At 46.0% G+C, this 16,899-nt stretch overlaps 1 protein-coding gene across 7 annotated transcripts in view; it reads left to right on the plus strand.

The window, feature by feature from the left end:
- The first annotated feature begins 254 nt into the window (after positions 1 to 254).
- The window catches only part of LOC126267997 (myosin heavy chain 95F), a 380,222-nt gene continuing 363,577 nt past the window's right edge, over positions 255 to 16,899 (plus strand). For 3 of the 7 annotated variants that reach the window (XM_049973367.1, XM_049973370.1, XM_049973372.1), the window contains exon 1: positions 301 to 387. The gene's annotated coding sequence lies outside the window, so the exon portion shown is untranslated. Of the gene's footprint in view, positions 537 to 16,899 lie in introns of all 7 variants that reach the window. The other 4 variants (XM_049973360.1, XM_049973366.1, XM_049973362.1 and 1 more) reach the window with 3 other exon arrangements.

Consider the following 16,899-nt stretch of genomic DNA (forward strand, 5'->3'; position numbering starts at 1 on the left):
GAATACGCGTGCCTATACCACTTTCTTTGTTGCTTTAGTGTATTAAAATGTTCTTTGCTTCAAGAGGAACTGATGATGCCGGTCGCTGTCACAGCTGAATTCCTACAGTCTCTGCTTCCTACGAACGCTTTCAGGGGCTGATGGTGCTGACTTCCTACCGGTCTTGCTTCCTACAGAACGCTTCCGGAGGGCAGTTGCCGGGTATGCAAATGGCGGCGCGTTTCGCGAAGGGCCACGAGCCGTGGCGCCCGGTGGACAGCCCTGCAACCGCTGGAACCGTACGTGGCTGACGCGGCGAACAAGAGACAGTCGGCGGCGGCAGGGCTCTGCCGAGGCGCGCGCCAGTCGCCGGCGGACCCCTGGCGTAGCAACACGTTCGCCTGTCTGGTGAGTCCTCGCAGCTGGAACGCACTCACCTGCCGCGCGCGCGCGCCACCCTCAACCGTCGGCATTGTCAGCTGTGCTGCAAACTGACGGAGGTCAGCGTTGCACCGCTGCATTTGTCTTCAGTCAGGCTCCACGAACATTGGCACCAGGTGAACTTTTAACATCAGTGAACCAAACGGACACACGGAGCGCTACACGAACGATTGCCATTTCAAACTTTGTTCCTTTGGCTGACCTGTGCGGCTGCGCCTTCCTGAGTGACGCAAGTTCCACTCTGCCGTCATCTTTCTCCTGCTACGCCGAAATCCACATAGATCACCTCGCAAGACGTGCGAAAACGACACTTAAGAACTACACCTTTTTGCATTGTTAAACATTCGATATTGCCTTCTCATTTCCCTACCAGTTTTACCTATTTACATGCTACCGTCATTGCCTTAAGAAAAACCCTTTCAAGCTATTTTTACAAGTTTGTGGCAGGGACTACCTAGAATTTTACCTGTACCGTTTGGCGTTCTTCCGGTTTCTTTTATGGCTACGAATATATAGTGGCAGTTAATAGTAGACACGGTTTCCTGTGCACTGCGACTTCTGACGCGTGACGAAAGGAAGGGTGGTCGGGAGTGGGAGGTGAGTGTGTTTATCAGGGAAAAGTAATTTCCGTGTGGGAGGGACAAAACTACAGCTTGTGTGCGACAACTGGAAAGAGAGTGTTCGCATCCTTGGCGTTACGTACATCCGACGTGTCCGAATTAAGTGTGAGCTTCGGAGGTTCATTTGTGGTTGCTCTTTCTCATTAGAACAACATATGTAGCAGGTGTCAAGTGTCCGCTAGTCTGTTTTTAGAGTAGTAAATCTACGTTTCACGCTATGGCGGGACGCAAAATATGCTGGAAACACGCACGACGATGTGAAATAACATCTTTAAAAATTAATGGTTAACAATTGAGACTGAAATTGTGTTAATCTTCCTTACGTCATTGTTTCCCTTGGTACTTATTTTGTAGGCTGAGTATTGATAATGGTGAGTGCACACTTCGATGCGCAAATATTCTTCCAAACAGCCTGTGAGCTTAAAAATGAGTACAACACTTAATAACATTTCAGTTTTATTCATCTCAGCAATACGCTCTCACTGAGAGACCTTCTATAAGGAGCCTGCTTTGAGCGCAAATGTTAACCTGTCAGCATTCTGTAAGTATTTTGTCATTCGCTAAATCATCAGTCAGAACTTTTGTCAGATAGGGTTCTAGGCGCTACAGTCTGGAGCCGAGCAACCGCTACGGTCGCAGGTTCGAATCCTGTCTCGGGCATGGATGTGTGTGATGTCCTTACGTTAGTTAGGTCTAATTAGTTCTAAGTTCTAGGTGACTGATGACCTCAGAAGTTAAGTCGCATAGCGCTCAGAGCCATTTGAGCCACTGCTGTCAGATCTCGTGCAAGTATTAAATCACATTTTCTGCTTACAACACCTGAAACCGCTAGTTATAATTTGACTTAGAGCAGTCATACAGTGATCTGGCGTGTGGGAGGATAAAAGCGTGCTTCCGCCTCTAGACGAGGGCGTCGTCTGTGTTCAGCTAGAACTATAATCGACCTTGACGGTTGGTTCCAATGAAACTAGAGTACCCTCTTCGTAATGAAAACGTCCGCGAGGGAGCCATCATTACGTTCGTAGATCACATGCGAAAGGAAAGCACAGCTCAGCTTATTACTTACTGTACACAGCCTTTATATGTGGCTGGATAAATATTTTAGCATCCGAACGTCATCATTGATCATTCTATATCATTTCGCGTTAGCTGCCACGCTTCTCAAAGGATGTAAAAACGTTTAAGGCTTATAGGTTTCCCTTTCCTACTTGTTCATGAAAGTAAAATCAGTGCACAATTTTAACTTCACTCTAGTGCATAAGCACTGGTTACATGAAGTCGTCCACAGCGAGGTACATATTAACAAATGGTTCAAATGGCTCCGGGCACTATGGGACTCAACTGCTGTGGTCATTAGTCCCCTAGAACTTAGAACTACTTAAACCTAACTAACCTAAGGACGTCACACACATCCATGCCCGAGGAAGGATTCGAACCTGCGACCGTAGCAGTCACACGGTTCCGGACTGCGCGCCTAGAACCGCGGCCGGCTACATATTAACAAGTCGCAATTTCTTTGAAATAGGAAATCGTGCTGCATCAAGCGAATCTCAAAGCCGCAGATAAAACCAAAGGCATTTTCGCATACAGTGTGTGGCAACGAGCTCCTGAGGTAGTAGAGCGATATGACAACAGTAGACAGAAAAGCAAGCGTGACCATCGTCATTCTTTGATTGATTGTTCTTATGGTAATTACATTATCACCTTGTTCTTGTAATTCGCCATTGCCTACGAGGCGAAGATGTAGGGTTCAGTTTTGGGGACGGGGTCACAATCTGTTACTGTATCCTGCCCCTCCAAATAAATCTAGTCATCATCACTTAACATGTTAGAGACTCCAAAAATTGTTAATAATAATAATAATGATTTGTTTACAATTGTGCTTAGCACATTGTCTTAGCCTAAACACCAAGAAATTGCCCTTCAAAGAAATACGTCATTTGAAAATCTGGGATGTGCAAGTCATGCTATTGATTTAAGAAGTAATAACAGCGAAAGTGACAACTCGACACAGTGACACCCAAGACGGGGCGGGGGGAAGACTTGGGGGTATGGTGTATTTTTAATAGACGAATGGCGACTTTTAAGCAGTCATAAAAATGTTCTAGTTCCGACCATCTTAAAAAACCTGCGTAATACCGACTTTTAAATCGTTTTCTTGAAAGAAGAGAACCAGAGCTAGTTTGTAAAGAGGCAATGTTCAAATGGCTCTGAGCACTATGGGACTTAACATCTATGGTCATCAGCCCCCTAGAACTTAGAACTACTTAAACCTAACTAACCTAAGGACATCACACACCACCCAGTCATCACGAGGCAGAGAAAATCCCTAACCCCGCCGGGAATAGAACCCGGGCGCGGGAAGCGAGAACGCTACCGCACGAAACAGGCAGTGTCGTATTTTCCAGTCGTCCCTGCCTACGTGTGGAAGTCAAGTCTTTCCACTACTCTGCTCTTATGGGAGGGCGTTTTCTTTGCCTGTAAACAGTCCTCTGGTTTGCCGGTTGTGCGTGTCAAGTCATCTAATCCCATACTCAGGGAGTTGCCGTTCTAGGCAAGTTCTTATTGGAGGTGGTTTGTCGTTGTAACGAAGTATCAAGTGTGTATCGGCGTTGTGCGGATGACTGAGGGCGTGTATAATTTTGTGATGTGTTTGTGTTGTTATGGATAAAGGGTAATAGAACCCGGTGCCGTTACAAGCCTACTCATCTCGTACACCCCAAGGGGGTCGCCGACCTTGACATCCCACTCCGACAGATGGATCACCATCGACGGTGTCGCATGCTCTTACTTCATGAGAAACCGTAGACAGGTTTGGAACTTAATCCAGGGGAACTGACGCAAAGGCTGTTTATCAGGAACTTTAACTAATCTTGCTGACTAAATACTGACAGTAAAAGTTTTCTACTATGGTGGCCCGAGGAGAGCGCCGCAGCGCTGGTTTCGTTGGCGACCTTGGCTACGATGGCGGGTGCGGTTCTGCATGTGGACTCAAGAAATGGCTCCCATTTATTATTGACGGCCAGCATCATAAGCCGGTGAAGAGCGCCGTTACTTGGCTCGAATCTTCTAGGCAGGCGATTGGGCCACAAGCCCATCCACGTGGACTGGGCTCAGGTAAGACCCTGAGATCTATCCTGTGTTAAATATAGCTTGCGAATTCTAGAATTCCTGGCCATTATCACCTCTTAGTGCCCACGCTACTAAATTCTCCGAAAGCTAGTTGATAAATTTGTTTGTGTTAACAATACAAAATCTTGTTCTAAAATGATCTTGGGAGGTCTGGGGATATACGCCTGTGCTACCTACATGTACAGGTGCATCCGTGAGGAACTTACAACAGGAGGCCACGATGTTGGGATCACAGATTTACTTCAAACTTTGCACACCATTATTAGACACTTAAAACAACATAGTGTGCACTACTCTGACAATTCCGAGAATATCGCAAGAGAAGTTTCACGCGTCTATTATGTGGCTTATGAATTTGTGCGTAGATGCGTGGCGGTCATGAGATTAGCGGTCGAACTTCGTTAAGACGAACGTTCGTGAGGTGACGGTTCGACTCTCGCCCAAACTTAATTATTAATATATTTTTTCATCACTGGTCATTTTATTTAATTTAGAAGACATTTGAGAGGTGATATGGTGAAAAAAACACATTTATTTGCACAAAGTATTTGTATGAAGTTTCAATTTGTATTTTCCATGTCTGTATGGTAAATAACATCCTGCAACGTGTGATGTTGAGAGCACATCGGACGAGTAATTCTACATTACTCTTGTGGTCTGGCACACTGTGAGTTGCTATACTATACTACTGACTGTCAATGACATCATTCGTATCATTTTTCATCGAGGCTTGACTTGGACTTTCCAAGCGCGTTCCTCATCTTTAAAAATTTAAGTACAAATGGCTCTGAGCACTATGGGACTTAACATCTGAGGTCATCAGTCCCCTAGACTTAGACCTACTTTTTTAAACCTAACCAACTTAAGGACATCACGCACATCCATGCCCGAGGCAGGATTCTAACCTGCGACCGTAGCGGTCGCACGGTTCCAGACGGAAGCGCCTAGAACCGCTCGGCCACATCGGCCGGCTAAGTACAAATAGTAAACAGTCAAATAACATATGAAATTCAATACAACTTCATGAAAATGGGCGTGGTTTATTTTCATTATGTTCCTCTCAAATGTCATATAAATTAATGTGACCAGTGATGAAAAATGTAGACTGAAACATTAGTATCAGCTGGATTCGAACCTTTGCCAGCCGGCCGGTGTGGCCGTGCTATTCTAGGCGCTTCAGTCTGGAACCACGTGACCGCTACGGTCGCAGGTTCGAATCCTGCCTCGGGCATCGATGTGTATGATGCCCTTAGGTTAGTTAGGTTTAAGTAGTTCTAAGTTCTAGGGGACTGATGACCACAGATGTTAAGTCCCATAGTGCTCAGAGCCATTTGAAGCTTTGCCTCGTCCTCGACCATCTCGCTAAGCACTAATGCCAACCACATCATCACAATGACTTCTTGCAGCCGGCACCATTGCATTGATACATCATTTACATAAGAGACGTGTAAAATTTCTCTTACAATTTTCTCGGAATTGCCAGAGTAGTGCACCTTACTACTTTTACATTATGTTATTTTAATGGCCTTGTAAAGGTGTACAAAGTTTGAAGTAAATCCGTGATCTCAACGCCTCACCTTGTTAGATGTTCTCCACAATTCAGTATTGCTTTTACACATTTATACTCATTACCTGTTGCTGTTTTCCCAGAGCTGCATAAAAACTATTTCACTAAAAATTCATTTTCACTCCAGTATGCAAAGCTACTTGCACAGATAAAGAGGTATATTCTCGGCTCTAGATGATTACTTGACAGATAACCGAGCAAGGTGATCCAGCGGTCAGAAAACAGGGCTCACATTCTGGAAGAACTGGGTCCAATTGTCCATGCAACCACCGTGACTGAAGTTTTCCATTGTTTTCGTAAAACGATTAAGGCAAATTCTGGGATTGTTTCATTGAAAGGACACCACCTATTTTCTTCCACATCCTTGGACTATGCGGCTCCGTCTCTAAAGACCTTATGACATTACAGCCTAACTTTCCATCTTTGAATGATAAGACTCTTCTTATGTTTTTGCCAAATATGGACACCTTATGAAATCTTCAGGTTAGTGAAAACCTTGTAGCGTTTTAATCGTATCACCAAAGGATGTCTGCAGCGACAGAATAAGATTCTTTTTTTTTTCACAAATGTATACAACATTGTCTGGGAAGGGCAGCCATCTGGTGCTATACTTAAACAATAGCAAGATCGCAATAACATTTGTTTATTATGGCCGGTTTCGCCTTATGTTAAAGCCATCCGCAGATTATTTGGGCTCCGTATTGATGGTGATGGCGGCTCTTCTGTTTTTCACGTGATACCACGATCGTGCACCAGCCATAAGGGACCCAAAAAGTCTGAGGATGGCTTTAACATAAACCAAAATCGGTCATAATAAAACAATGTTGTTGCGATCTCGACTGAAGTTTTAACTGAAATTAGGTTTTTTTTGGTGTGAATCTCTTCTCCGTCATAGCTTTACATAGTTCTAATATTTTCCAGTCATCAAAATACTAACATAACATTAAACATATAACGGGCGAAGGCAACTAAACCACTCTGCCGAAAGCCAACATTCTGTTGAAGAGAAGAACTATTATTTACGTATTCTGTGACGCTTGAACATGGTGGCTACGTTAGCAAACAGGAAACGATTTCATTATTACGTTGACATAAAGAAGTGATGAGTTACTTTGCTGTTGTTAAGACGAAAATATAGGCACAAACAGATCCTGGTACCACACGAAAACAAATGAAAATTCCATAGTGTAACAGAGTTCTATCTCATTAATTTGTCATTAATAACCCATCTCAGTTCAAAAATAACAGCGAAGTGCATAACTACAACACTAAAAGAAAGAATGATCTTCACTATTCTGGATTAAATCTCACTGTAGGACAGAAAGGGGTGAATTATGCTGCCACAAAAATCTATGGTCATTTGCCAAATAGTATTAAAAGTATGACAGATAGCCAACCAACATTTAAAAGCAAATTAAAAGAAATTCTGAAAGACAACTCCTTATACTCAACAGATGAATTCTTCGATATGAAATAGTAACAAAAAAAATTGTGTAAAGAAAACGTATGTTAAAATGACACGTTGCACATCGCTACGAAATCTAGTATTAATGATCTGTGGAACAAGGGTTAATGTATGTATGTATGCACTAATTTAACGAGTAAACTTATATGCAGTGCGGTATTGTAACTTGACCAGTAGAGTTTATTTGTTCACTCGTTTCTCGCCGCGCTCTTTATGTTGTTCCAAGAAAGGGCTTGCAAAACAGTATTTGTGTTCGTTGAGACTGCTGCGTATATATTCCTGTCTACAAATAGGCAGGAGCAAAATTCACAAGCACGAACCGGACTAACGTACAAGGCAAACTATCGAAACTAGAGGTGTTTCTGCAATGTAACGGATAACGCTTTTGAAGTAGAGAAATAAATCGTGGAGTGTTGTTATTAGAATCTTGGAAAGACGTTCAGTGTGGCTCAGATCATTTACTCTATCTCTTTCGTTGCAAAAATATGCATTATTATATTTAGGCAATCAACTCGTGGTGCTATAAAACGTCGTTGTTTGTGCGATCGTCGCGAAAGTTAGAATGTAAAGCTCCTGCGTGCGTGCTTCCATTCTGTAAAAACAACACAACATACTGATCGTCTGATTTCGGAAAGATTCGCAGTGGCACGTATAGCCTATTCAAGCTGTTTATTATACAGGGTGTTTCAAAAATGACCGATATATTTGAAACAGCAATAAAAACTAAACGAGCAGCGATAGAAATACACCGTTTGTTGCAATATGCTTGGGACAACAGTACGTTTTCAGGCGGACAAACTTTCGAAATTACAGTAGTTACAATTTTCAAAAACAGATGGCGCTGCAAGTGATGTGAAAGATATAGAAGACAACGCAGTCTGTGGGTGCGCCATTCTGTACGTCGTCTTTCTGCTGTAAGCGTGTGCTGTTCACAACGTGCAAGTGTGCTGTGGACAACATGGTTTATTCCTTAGAACAGAGGACTTTTCTGGTGTTGGAATTCCACCGCCTAGAACACAGTGTTGTTGCAACAAGACGAAGTTTTCAACGGAGGTTTAATGTAACCAAAGGACCGAAAAGCGATACAATAAAGGATCTGTTAGAAAAATTTCAACTGACTGGGAACGTGACGGATGAACGTGCTGGAAAGGTAGGGCGACCGCGTACGGCAACCACAGAGGGCAACGCGCAGCTAGTGCAGCAGGTGATCCAACAGCGGCCTCAGGTTTCCGTTCGCCGTGTTGCAGCTGCGGTCCAAATGACGCCAACGTCCACGTATCGTCTCATGCGCCAGAGTTTACACCTCTATCCATGCAAAATTCAAACGCAACAACCCCTCAGCGCCGCTACCATTGCTGCACGAGAGTCTTTTGCTAACGATATAGTGCACAGGACTGATGACGGCGATATGCATGTGGGCAGAATTTGGTTTACTGACGAAGCTTATTTTTACCTGGACGGCTTCGTCAATAAACAGAACTGGCGCATATGGGGAACCGAAAAGCCCCATGTTGCAGTCCCATCATCCCTGCATCCTCAAAAAGTACTGGTCTGGGCCGCCATTTCTTCCAAAGGAATCATTGGCCCATTTTTCACATCCGAAACGATTACTGCATCACGCTATCTGGACATTCTTCGTGAATTTGTGGCGGTACAAACTGCCTTAGACGACACTGCGAACACCTCGTGGTTTATGCAAGATGGTGCCCGGCCACATCGCACGGCCGACGTCTTTAATTTCCTGAATGAATATTTCGATGATCGTGTGATTGCTTTGGGCTATCCGAAACATACAGGAGGCGGCGTGGATTGGCCTCCCTATTCGCCAGACATGAACCCCTGTGACTTCTTTCTGTGGGGACACTTGAAAGACCAGGTGTACCGCCAGAATCCAGAAACAATTGAACAGCTGAAGCAGTACATCTCATCTGCATGTGAAGCCATTCCGGCTTCGGGTAATTTCATTCAGAGACTACGCTATATTATTGCTACGCATGGTGGATATGTGGAAAATGTCGTACTATAGAGTTTCCCAGACCGCAGCGCCATCTGTTGTAGACAATTGTAACTACTGTAATTTCGAAAGTTTGTCCGCCTGAAAACGTACTGTTGTCCCAAGCATATTGCAACAAACGGTGTGTTTCTATCGCTGCTCGTTTAGTTTGTATTGCCGTTTCAAATATACCGGTCATTTTTGAAACACCCTGTATATAGGAATCATATCGTTTGTTATTTGAAACGCAGCGTGTAAGTGGGCACTTTTTCAGGTGCCGCCATGCAGGTGCTTACTCTTTTGTGGGTCGTTAGAGCTCTGTTAGGACGCAGCTGAGCTGGCAGTGAGAACGCCGAGCTACATCGACACTTAAAAAAGTCAGCGCTGCGAATCTGCTAGCTGAAGTCACAATGGATCGTTAAAATAACTGTACAACGCAGTTACTAGAAAGCTGTTTTTCATAGAGTTTCTTACAACTACTGTAGTTCACGTCAGCCAGGATCCATTAATGTATTATGCTCGTGTGTTAGAGTGTCTCTGATAGACTCTGGTGTCTAAACTTAAAGCAACAAACAGAAATTTTGCAAGGTTGCTAGAATGAAATTTTCAGTCTACAGCGGAGTGTACGCTGATATGAAACTTCCTGGCAGATTAAAACTGCGTGCCGGACCGAGACTCGAACTCGGCACCTTTGCCTTTCGCGGCAAGTGCTCTACCGACTGAGCCACCCAAGCACGACTCACGCCTCATCCTCACAGCTTTACTTCTGCCAGTTCCTCGCAGGAGAGCTTCTGTAAAGTTTGGAAGGTAGGAGACGAGGTACTGGCAGAAGTACAGCTGTGACGACGGGGCGTGAGTCGTGCTCGGGTAGCTCAGTCGGTAGAGCACTTGCCCGCGAGAGGCAAAGGTCCCGAGTTCGAGTCTCGGTCCGGCACGCAGTTTTCATCTGCCAGGAAGATTCATTGCAAGGTCGCGTTTATCTTGCCACAAAATAGTATAAACAGGTGATAGTAAAGTAGAAACAGTGTAAAAATTACAGGGCACACACAATTGCAACACACATAACGTTAGACAAAAATAACGGATTTGCACACATTCCGACAACTGGTTAATGTGCTCAATACGGCGTGTGACCACCTCTGGCAGCAATACGGGTCTGACAACTACTGGGCATGCTGCGAATGATGTCATCAGTTTCATGTTGAGGCAACTGACACTCATTCTTCCTGCAGAAGTGCTCACAAATGCCGGCCGGTGTGGCCGAGCGTTTCTAGGCGCTTCAGTCGGGAACTGCGCGACTGCTACGGTCGCAGGTTCGAATCCTGCCTCGGGCATGGATGTGTGTGATGTCCTGAGGTAGCCCGCCCCCGGTAGCTGAGTGGTCAGCGCGACAGTCAATCCTAAGGGCCCGGGTTCGATTCCCGGCTGGGTCGGAGATTTTCTCCGCTCAGGAACTGGGTGTTGTGTCGTCATCGTTTCATCCCCATCGACGCGCAAGTCGCCGAAGTGGCGTCATATCGAAAGACTTGCACCAGGCGGGCGGTGTACCCGAAGGGAGGCCCTCGTCACACGCCATTATTATGTCCTTAGGTTAGTTAGGTTTACATAGTTCTAAGTTCTAGGGGACTGATGACCTCATATGTTAAGTCCCATAGTGATCAGAGCCATTTGAACCTTTTTTTGCTCACAAGTCTTGGAGAACGGTCAGTGCATGCTGACGTGATGCAACCTGTCTCCCTAGTGCATTCCAGACATCCTCCATGGAATTCAAACTGGGAGAGTGAACAGGCCATGTCATGCATGCAATATCTTCCGTTTCCAAGAAAACCTCATTCACCCATTCTCTATGAGGTCGAACATTATCGTCCATCATTACGAAGTCTGAGCCCACAGCACTTTGCAGCAACCACATATGATGTCTCAAGATCTTGTCACGATGCCTGACGGCAGTTGAACCTTGTTAGTTCACCTCAGTGGGCAACATAATGTCTGCCCACACCATTAGGGATCCTCCTCGATATTGGTATGTTTCCACCTTGTCTGGGTCTCAGAATCATGTTCCATGTTCCCTCCAGATGCAAATCCGTCGGAATCACTGTCCAAACCAAATTGGGAGTCGTCTGTGAAAACAATACTGACCCACTTTTCGTCTGTACAGGTAGCATGTTGATGGCTCCACTCTAGACATTCCCTTCTGTGAAGACGCACCAGAGGTAAACAGACAGCATGTCTCTGACAATAACCAGAGTGCTATCTTCCGTGAAGAACACGATCGTACAGACATCTGTTGACAGTTTGTACGATTATGTCGTGAATTAGACACGGGACGGAGAAATAACGGTTTGTTGCTTTAGTTTTGGACACCAACGTATATACACTCCTGGAAATGGAAAAAAGAACACATTGACACCGGTGTGTCAGACCCACCATACTTGCTCCGGACACTGCGAGAGGGCTGTACAAGCAATGATCACACGCACGGCACAGCGGACACACAAGGAACCGCAGTGTTGGCCGTCGAATGGCGCTAGCTGCGCAGCATTTGTGCACCGCCGCCGTCAGTGTCAGCCAGTTTGCCGTGGCATACGGAGCTCCATCGCAGTCTTTAACACTGGTAGCATGCCGGGACAGCGTGGACGTGAACCGTATGTGCAATTGACGGACTTTGAGCGAGGGCGTATAGTGGGCATGCGGGAGCCCGGGTGGACATACCGCCGAATTGCTCAACACGTGGGGCGTGAGGTCTCCACAGTACATTGATGTTGTCGCCAGTGGTCGGCGGAAGGTGCACGTGCCCGTCGACCTGGGACCGGACCGCAGCGACGCACGGATGCACGCCAAGACCGTAGCATCCTACGCAGTGCCGTAGGGGACCGCACCGCCACTTCCCAGCAAATTAGGGACACTGCGGTATCGGCGAGGACCATTCGCAACCGTCTCCATGAAGCTGGGCTACGGTCCCGCACACCGTTAGGCCGTCTTCCGCTCACGCCCCAACATCGTGCAGCCCGCCTCCAGTGGTGTCGCGACAGGCGTGAATGGAGGGACGAATGGAGACGTGTCGTCTTCAGCGATGAGAGTCGCTTCTGCCTTGGTCGTATGCGTGTTTGGCGCCGTGCAGGTGAGCGCCACAATCAGGACTGCATACGACCGAGGCACATAGGGCCAACACCCGGCATCATGGTGTGGGGAGCGATCTCCTACACTGGCCGTACACCTCTGGTGATCGTCGAGGGGACACTGAATAGTGCACGGTACATCCAAACCGTCATCGAACCCATCGTTCTACCATTCCTAGACCGGTAAGGGAACTTGCTGTTCCAACAGGACAATGCACGCCCGCATGTATCCCGTGCCACCCAACGTGCTCTAGAAGGTGTAAGTCAACTACCCTGGCCAGCAAGATCTCCGGATCTGTCCCCCATTGAGCATGTTTGGGACTGAATGAAGCGTCGTCTCATGCGGTCTGCACGTCCAGCACGAACGCTGGTCCAACTGAGGCACCAGGTGTAAATGGCATGGCAAGCCGTTCCACAGGACTACATCCAGCATCTCTACGATCGTCTCCATGGGAGAATAGCAGCCTGCATTGCTGCGAAAGGTGGATATACACTGTACTAGTGCCGACATTGTGCATGCTCTGTTGCCTGTGTCTATGTGCCTGTGGTTCTGTCAGTGTGATCATGTGATGTATCTGACCCCAGGAATGTGTCAATAAAGTTTCCCCTTCCTGGGACAATGAATTCATGGTGTTCTTATTTCAATTTCCAGGAGTGTAGATTTTGAGGGTAGTTTCTCACACCCGAGAAGGAAGAAATGTTATGTGAACATCCTCTGGAAAGATCTGGTTCATACGAGGGTTGTACCAAAAGTAAGGTTCCCAATGAGCTGCAGCCTCGAAGGAAGGTGCTAGGCTAAATCCGACTACAGTTCCAAGCGCAGTGGTTCCCCCACTCTCGAGCCCGCCTGTCAGCTGTTCGCTACGTCGCTCAGTGTTGGCTTGGCAGCCGTCAGAGATAAAAGTGTTGATCGCCGATCCAGCCACGTGGGATGTTCGAGCAGTAATCCTTTTTCTCGACGCAAGGAAGTTACTGCCCGTGGAGATTCATCGGCAAGTGACCGAGGTTTATGGTGAAGAGTGTATGTCCGTTAAGCACGTCCGCCAATGGTGCAGGGCTTTTGCTGATGGTCACATGGAAGTTCACGATGAAGAATGGAATGGAAGACTGCCAGTTTCAGATGCGATTGTCCAGAAGATCAACAGTGAGCTGCTCAGAGATCGGGGGGTCACTGTCCATGAACTCGTTGAACGCATTCCTGAAGCTTCCCACTGCACAATTGAAAGAACTTTGAAGACGGTTTGTGCTCGCTGGGTCCCCAGCATGCTGACTGGCAGACACAAGGAGCAATGTCTTGAGTGTGCTTGCAAGTTTCTTCAACAGTGTGAGGGGGGAGGCAACAAGAAGAAGTTAGACTCTATCGTCACGGAAGATGAAACGTGGGTGTTTAATTACAGCCCCGAAACAAAATGCCAATCTTGTCGGTGGCATCACTCGGGTCCAGTGCCACCAAAGAAATTCAAACAAACGGAGGCGGCAAGTAAGGTTATGACAGCTGTGTTTTCGTGTCGGTAGGGGGTACTCCTCATCGATTTCATTCAACGTGAGACGACAATAAACTCAGACAGATACTGTGAAACTGACCCAACTCCGGTGAGCAATCCAGAATCACCAGAGAGGACAATTGACAGAGGGAGTACTGCTTCTTCGTGACAAGTCTCGACCCCACGTCCCTCGTCAAACACAAGAGCTTTTGAAGAAATTTGGGTGGACTGTTATCCCCCATCCCATGTGTAGCCCTGACCTAGCCGCCAGCTATTATCACCTATTCCCCAAGCTAAAGAAACAGTTAGGTGGTGAACGCTTAAAGAGTGACGATGAAGTCCGAGCAGAAGTCACACACTTCCTCAGCGGGTTCTGCATCTACATACATACTTCGCAATCCACCATACGGTGCGTGGCGGAGGGTACCTCGTACTACAACTAGCATCTTTTCTCCCTGTTCCGCTCTCAAACAGAACGAGGGAAAAATGACTGCATATATGCCCTTGTACGAGCCCTAATCTCTCTTATCTTATCTTTGTGGTCTTTCCGCGAAATGTAAGTTGGCGGCAGTAAAACTATACTGCAGTCAGCCTCAAATGCCGGTTCTCTAAATTTCCTCAGCAGCGATTCACGAAAAGAACGCCTCCTTTCCTCCAGAGACTCCCACCCGAGTTCCTGGAGCATTTCCGTAACACTCGCGTGATGATCAAACCTACCAGTAACAAATCTAGCAGCCCGCCTTTGAATTGCTTCTATGCCCTCCCTCAATCCGACCTAATAGGGATCCCAAATGCTCGAGCAGTACTCAAGAATAGGTCGTATTAGTGTTTTATAAGTGGTCTCTTTTACAGATGAACCACATCTTCCCAAAATTCTACCAATGAACCGAAGACGACTATCCGCCTTCCCCACAACTGCAATTACATGATTGTCTCACTTCATGTCGCTCTGCACTGTTACGCCCAAATATTTAATCGATGTGACTGTGTCAAGCGCTACACTACTAATGGAGTATTCAAACATTACGGGATTCTTTTTCCTATTCATCTGCATTAATTTACATTTATCTATATTTAGAGTTATCTGCCATTCTTTACACCAATACAAATCCTGTCCAAGTCATATTTTATCCTCCTACACTCACTTAACGTCGTTACCTTTTCGTACACCACAGCATCATCAGCAAAAAGCCGCACATTGCTATCCACCCTATCCAAAAGATCATTTATGTAGGTAGAAAACAACAGCGGACCTACCAAACTGCCCTGGGGCACTCCAAATGATACCCTCACCTCCGATGAACACTCACCATCGAGGACAACGTACTGGGTTCTATTAGAAGTTGGTGGGAGACTTCTTCGACTTAGGAATAGAAAAACTGGAACACTGTCTTCAAAACTGTGTCGAAGAAAATGGAGAGTATGTTGAAAAATAGATAAAAGTGTAAACTTTTCAGTGATGTATAAATTAATAACAATAAGAAATGTTTTCTATTTGTAAAAAATATGGGGACCTTACTTTTGGTACAACACTCGTATGTACAAACGTGTCATATCAGTAATGCTATAAATTTAGCATTATGCGTGCAAAACAATGACGAGTGAGGAACTAAACTTGAGCATTTGTAGCAGTGGCAGAGAGCAAATGTTCAAAATGCCCTCCACTGCTCCATAGTAGCCTTGTACACTTCTGTTCCATGAAATCTGTCACCTTTTCAGAAATTCTAGTTTGCTTACGAACGGTCTCCTAAGTACCGACGTTGCATTCATGGAGCATCTTCTTATATCAATCGCACTTGCCTGGACTAAGGACATTAAATGTTCCATACACAGAAACATATTGGGTTCAGGTTTCACGACAGCGTAGAGTAGCGATTCTTAATCTGTGTTCTGCAGAACACAGCGGTTCCACGATATGTACTTGCCTTTTTTCTGACATTCGGGAAAATAAGTTTAAAAGACAATAAGAACTAATGCCTTAACTTAATTAAAAATAGTATACGGTTAACCATTACTTGCACTTACTAATTGCGATAATTATACAGGGCTGCGTGGGGTAGCCGCGCGGTCTTAGTCACCTTGCCAGGTTTCACGTGGCTTTCCCTGTCGGAGTTTCGAGTCCTCCCTCGGGCATGGATGTGTGTGTTGGCCTTAGCATAAGTTAGATTAAGTAGTGTGTAAGCCTCGGGACACATGACCTCAACAGTTTGATCGAATAGAAAATTACTACCAAAAATAATCTGCGTGAACGCGACACACCAGCAAATAAGGCTGTATTATTAGAGATCAGGCGACAAGCTTGGAGACGATAAATTTCATTCTTAAACAATGGGGGACCGACTGCACAAGGCGTGCTTTTAGCAGGCCACTCAAACCGCCCGTGTCACAGTGCTCCCGCATCCAAAGCACTACTTACCAGCCTGTCGCCCATCGTTAAAAGAGTGAGCCACGTGATGCTTTGTACGTGCCTGTACGTTTGCTATGTATATCTACTGTTTTATTCCTAGTGTGTCCACCCCAATGGCTGAGTGGTTAGCCGGCACGGTAGCTCAGCCTATTCGGTCAGAGGGCTACTCGCATTCTGTAATAAAAAACCGAGTAAAGGAATCGACGATCAACTTGAACGGATGTCTTGTGACGTCCGCCCAGACCAAAGGCAACGAACAATACCGAACAAAAAAATATTTAAAAATGAAAGAGTGGTCAGCGTGACGGATTGCGGTCCCGGGATCGATTCCCGGCTGGGTCGGAGATTTTCTCCGCTCAGGGACTGGGTGTTGTGTTGTCTTCATCATCATTTCATCCCCATCCGGCGCGCAGGTCGCCCAATGTGCCGTCGAATGTAATAAGACCTGCACCAAGGGGGGCGGACCTGCCCTGCAAGGGGCCTCCCGGCCAATGACGCCAAACGCTCATTTCCATTCCTAGCGTAATAAAATTTTGTGCATTTGGATTCAAGATAAAAGAGGTAGATCATACCGTCTATTATGGATCACATCCAGACACTTCGCCTTATCCTTGAGAAAACAACCGAGTAGAACATCAAGATTATTATTACTGACTGTCGCAAAGGTTTCAACTCTGTGGACATTTGGGCAA

This window comes from Schistocerca gregaria, chromosome 4 (assembly GCF_023897955.1).
Source record: "Schistocerca gregaria isolate iqSchGreg1 chromosome 4, iqSchGreg1.2, whole genome shotgun sequence".
NCBI classification, from domain to species: Eukaryota; Metazoa; Arthropoda; class Insecta; order Orthoptera; family Acrididae; genus Schistocerca; species Schistocerca gregaria.